A 6,000-nucleotide genomic window follows, 5' to 3' on the forward strand; every position below is an offset into this window, starting at 1 on the left:
TACAAATGGGCAACAGGTACATGAAAAAATTCATCACTAAGCATCAGGGAAATGCAAGTCAAAACCGCAATGAGATATCACCTCACCCCAGTTAGACTGGCTATTCTCAAAAAGACAGGGAATAACAAATGCTGGTGAGGATGTGGGGAAAGTGGAACCCTTCTACACTGTTGACAGGACCGTAAATTAGTGCAGCCATTCTAGAAAACAGTACGGAGGTTCCTCAAACAACTATGGATAGAACTGCCATATGATCCAGCAATACCAATGCTAGATATACACCCAAAGGACTGAGAATCATGTTGAAGGGATACCTGCACTCCCATGTTTATTGCAGCTTTGTTTTACAATAGCCAAGAATTGGAACCAACCTAAATGTCCATCAATGGACAACTGGATAAGGAAAATATGGTATATCTACACAGTGGAATACTACTCATCCCTAAGAAAGGATGAAATTCTCTCATTTACACAACAGGGATGAGCTTGCAGAAAATGATGTTAAGTGAAATAAGCCAGGCACAGAAAGAGAAATACCACATGTCATCACTCACATAAGTGGGAGCTAAAAAATATAAACAAATAAGAAAGAAATGAAAGGAAGGAAGGGAAGGGAAATTCAGAAGGCAAGGGAAGGACAGGGGGGAAGGGGCAGGGGAGGGACGGGGTTGCGACAGGGCTGGGATGGAAGGGACAGGAAGGGACAGAAGGACAATCAATAACACGCTGAACTTTCGAAAGGAGAGAACAAAACTATGGTTACTGGAGGTGGGAAAGAGGAGGGGGAGAGGGTTAGCAAGAAATTTGTTGAGTCAAAAAGAATGATTACATTTTGTAGTGATGAATATACTAATTACCCTGATTTGATCACATATTGTACACAAATACTGATCTTCAACTCTGTACCCCACAAATATGTATAATCAATTATGTTTCAAAAAATTTAGAAGGCAAAATCCTAAATATTTATAAATGAGGCAAGAGTTAACTAATAGTATCATCATGTGACAATCCATTAGATGGACTTAACGTGGACCATTAAGTGGATCATGCAATCGATACTGAATGCAGACTACAGGAAGTCCTGTCGTGGAAGACAGACAAGAAGAGGTAGGTACCAAGAGGAATCCTTGAATTCTCCAGTAGACCATCCCTTCACAGGCTTCAAAGCTTCTCTGTAGCTGAGACACCACAGTATAGACCCAAGCCATTCCTCGATGTGCATACTCCAGTTCATAAAATGACACTCTACATCTCCATTTGTGTCCCCATATCTCCCCTTTCCCCAACAGCTAAGGCCTTCCCATTGCACCTCCTTGAAAACAAAGTCCACCATCACCAATAAGACCCTACATGCCAAAACAAATTCTTTTAAACTATATATCAATATTCATAGAAACATTCGCAATAGCCGGGTGAAAGCAATCCAGATGTCTATTAGTGAATGAACAGTTAAATAAAATTTGGTATATCCAAACAATGGAACATAATTCAACCATAAAAATGGAATAGAGTTTTGACACATGGTACACATGGATGTATCTTGAAAAATTATCCTAAGTAAAATTATCTAGACAAAAGGAGAAATATTGTTTGACTCCACTTATGAGGTACATAGAGTAGTCAAATTAATAGAGACAGAAGGGAGAATACAGAGGCAGTAGAAGGGATAACAGGGACTTGTTTAATGGGTGTAGATTTTCAGTTTGGATTCAGAAACAAGTTCAGGAGACGGGGTGGTGGTGATGATTGCACACCAATGTGAATATGCCTAATGCTGCTGAATTGTACTCTTAGAAATAGCTAAAATTGTAAATTTCATGTTATGTATATTTTACTGCAATTAAAAAAAAATACTTCCATGACAAGTTTCTTCTCTAAACATTCCTTCCTGCTGGAGCTGTAGCCCTTCAGCCCCGTCCCTCATGCTGCAGGGTCCGTATGTTGAGTGCATATCCTCACTGGTGCTAACACCTCAGACTTTAACCAGGCAGACATCAGGCTCCACTCCCATTAGCATTTCCTGTTGCAGCCAGCCATGGTCCCTGGCGCAACCTGCCTCACTCCTCACAGACTACAGCACCTGGCCCACTCCCACTAACACTTTTCTAGTGATATATAAAACACATGTTATTTACAAGGTGATTTATATATAATTTATCATGAAATTATGACATCCTAGAACTTCTGGATGGCTTTGAAGTAATCTTCCACCAATTAGCCAAATCACCGTAGCAACTGGTTTCTCTGTTTGCCTTCTCTCTTTGTAATTTCTCTTTGCCAGGGATTAGTTTTTCATTTTCCTCCCCTGGTTACATGAATTTCACAACCAGAACTGACAGAACCACCAGGGTCTGAAAAACAGAGCTTCAACTTTCAGCATTGTCATCATTTCTCTTTAGTTCTACAATACCCAGGGCTTCCAATGATCTACGTCTCTATTTCAACTAAAAAAATCAAAAAAACCCTACAAAAAACAAAAACAAAATCCCCCCCTCCCCCCAAAAATAAGGAGCCTCAATTCCTCCTGGAAGAGTTCCATTCTCTCGCCTAATTTACAGGTGGGAAACATGGAAGTGTAAACATGTGCTGGATGCAAAACCTCTCTCTCTCTTTTTTTTCTGCAGTACATCCTTGCAAAAACAAAGGGGCAAGACTTGATTACTATTTCTGGTAACCCTCTCTCTTGCTCTTTATGTACTCCAGACCTGTAGTAAACACTGACAGGAGGAAATAAAGAAGAAAGGAAGAAAGGTCAGGGGAGGACTTTCTCACCCAGTCTGGGCCCCAATCCTTCTGGCTGGTACTCTTTAAAGAACAGCTGTGGAAACTCAGAATAAAAGCCTGTTCCTTCCCTTTGATTGGCCATTGAATATCTCCTTTCCCATTGGCTGTTATGACTCATGATGACAAGACTTGGAGGGTGATGTGAAACTGTTTAGGCTTGTTTTGACCTCCTCAGGTGTGAATGATCTTCCTTTAGGCATTGCTAAGAGCTGCTGACTTCAGGATATTCCCATCATGACATTAGTATAATCTCCCTGTGTTGTATAATCACAGGGATACTGTAAGTAATCTTCTGCCATCAGTGAGGGCTAATTTGGAGACTGGTAATAAAAACCACTCTGCTAATAATTTAATATATTGTCAGCCTCCCAAGGGAAGCTGTTTTGTGTATCTTCTCAACTTTCGTAGCAGCACTTAGAATAGAGCATTCATATGTGACAAAACCAGTGAGTATATTGAAAGAATAGTCCCAGATACAAAGAGCAGAAATTAGGATTTGTAGATGCCTATTAACACCTCATTACTCTCATCATGGAATCCTGTTTGAAGTGTTTCCCATCTAGTCTAATTGCCATCACCCACCACCACCAACAGTGTTCATTATCTTCATTCACGTCATCCGACATTAATTGAATGCTGATGATGTGAGAGCCCTACTTCTAAGAGCATTTCATGCAAGATCTGATTTGCTTCTCCTAACAGCACTCTGAATTAGGTATTATTATTTTTGCCATTTTCAAAATTATTTGACATCAACTTGGAGGCTGGAGTTCATGACGTTTCTACTTGGTCAGCCTGAATTTTAACCATTACGCATTCTTGCCTCCCAGGAAGCATTAATCCCAACGGGGCATAGGAAGGTTGGTGTTGGATCAGTGGGCAGGTGTGGCTTATTTTTGCCTACTGAGACTGAGCTAAGAGACTCTATAAATCTTTTCTAAGATCTTGAATATTGTTTAACCCAGACAACCTTGATGAAAATTCTGACCTGACCTTCTCACCCCAGTTATCTAAATCATCCTTAGCTGGGCCACAGCTCACACATTAGAGGGCCATGTCTTGATTTCCTATTTATTTAATATTGATTATATGTATTCATGGGTCACAAAGCTGACCATCAGCACCTTTGCCCAAGATGTGGTGATCCTATCAATACTATCAATATGCCCACCACTTTAGACTTCAGTAATTCCCGGTGTCTCCTGCCCAACCTCGCCCCTATGCCCCCACCCCCACGCCAATCCCAGCAACCCTAGGTCTGTTCTCTCCCTCTGTAAGTCCAATGCATCACTGTGGTCTTTCTATTCTTCCTCCTTTCTCTCTTAGCTCCCACTTACCAGTGAAGACATGCAGTGTTTCTCTTTCTGTGCCTGGCTTATTTCACTTAACATAATTTCCTTGAAGCTCTTCCATGTTGCTGTGAATGGCAGAATTTCATTGCTTTTTATGGCTGAGTAGTATTCCATTGTGTATGTATACCACATTTTCCTTATCTAGTCACCTGTCAATGGACATTTAGGTTGATTCCATATCTTGGCTATTGTAAATAGAGCTGCAATGAACATGGAAGTGCAGTTATCCCTTCAACATGATGATTTCAATTCCTTTGGGTATATACCCAGAAGTGGGACTGCTGGATCACATGGTAGATCAATCTGTAGTTGTTTGAGAAACTTCCATACTGTTTTCCATAGTGGCTGAACTAATTTAGTGTCCCACCAACAGCACAGGAGAGTTCCTCTTTCTCCACATCCTCACCAGCATTTGTTATTCTCAGTCTTTTTCTAACCAGGGTGAGAAGATAACTCAATGTGGTTTTGATTTGTGTTTCCCTGATGATTAGTGATATTGAGCATTTTTTCAAGTATCTCTTGGCCATTCATATGTTTTTCTTCAAGGATGTCAATTCAGCTACTCTGCACATTTTTCAATTGGGTTATCTGTTTATGGAATTTGTAGTTGTTTGAGTTCCTTGTATATTCTGGATATTAATCCCTTGTCAGATGTATAGCTTGCAAACAATTTCTCCCATTCCATAGGTTGTTTTTCTGCCTGTTGATTGTTTCCTTTGCTGTGCAGAAGCTTTTTAGTTTGATATAATCTCATTATTCCTTTTTTCTTTAGTTGCTTGTGCTTTTGGGTTCTTATTCATGTAGTCTTTGCCCAGTCCTACTTCCTAAAGTGTTTCCCCTTTCCTAAAGTGTTTTATTTTAGTAGCTTTATAGTTTCAGGTCTTATATATAAGTTTTAAATCCATTTTGAGTTTATTTTGGTGTGTGGTGAGAGATGCAGGTCTAATTTCATTCTTTTTCCTATGGATGTCCAATTTCCCCATCACCATTTATTGAAGAGGCATTCTTTTCCTCAAAGTATGTTCTTGTTAGCTTTGTCAAAGATCAGCATGGGGGTTGATTTCTAGGTTCAGGTTCTCTATTCTATTCCATTGGCCCAAGTATCTATTTTTATTCCAGTACCATGCTGTTTTGGTTACTATAGCTTTATAGTATAATTTGAAGTCAGATAGTGTTATGCCCCTGGCTTTCTTTTCTTTCTTCCTCTTTTTTGCTCAGGACTGCTTTGGCTATTCAAGGTCTTTTGTTTTTTCCATATTAATGTTAGGATTGTTTTTTCTATTTCTGTGAAGAATGTCATTGGCATTTTGATGGGGATTGCATTGAATCTGTAGATCACCTAGGGTAGTATGGACATTTTCACAATATTGATTCTTCCAATACAAGAGCATAGAATGTCTTTCCACCTTTTTGTGTCCTCTTTAATTTCTTTCAGTGATTTGTAATTCTCATTGTAGAGATCTTTCACCCCTTTGGTTAAACCGATTCCTAGGTATTTTAATTTTTTGGTAACTATTGTAAATGGGTTTACTTTCTTGATTTCTTTTTCTGCTAGTTCATTATAGGAGAATATAAGTGCTACTAATTTGAGGGCATTGATTTTGTATCCTGCAATGTTATTGAATTTGTTAATCAGCTCTAAGAGATTTTTGGTAGAGTCTTTAGGTTTTTCTACATATAAGATATCATTTTCAAACTGGGACAGTATGACTTCATCTTTTCCAATATGAATCCCCTTTATTTCTTTCTAGCCTGATTCCTCTGACTAGTACTTGCAATACTATGTTAAACAGAAGTAGTGGGAGTGGGCATCCTTGTCTTGTTCCTGTTTTTAAGCAAAAAAACTTTTAGCTTTTTCCCA

Source organism: Cynocephalus volans, chromosome 3 (genome assembly GCF_027409185.1).
Source record: "Cynocephalus volans isolate mCynVol1 chromosome 3, mCynVol1.pri, whole genome shotgun sequence".
Classification (NCBI taxonomy): Eukaryota; Metazoa; Chordata; class Mammalia; order Dermoptera; family Cynocephalidae; genus Cynocephalus; species Cynocephalus volans.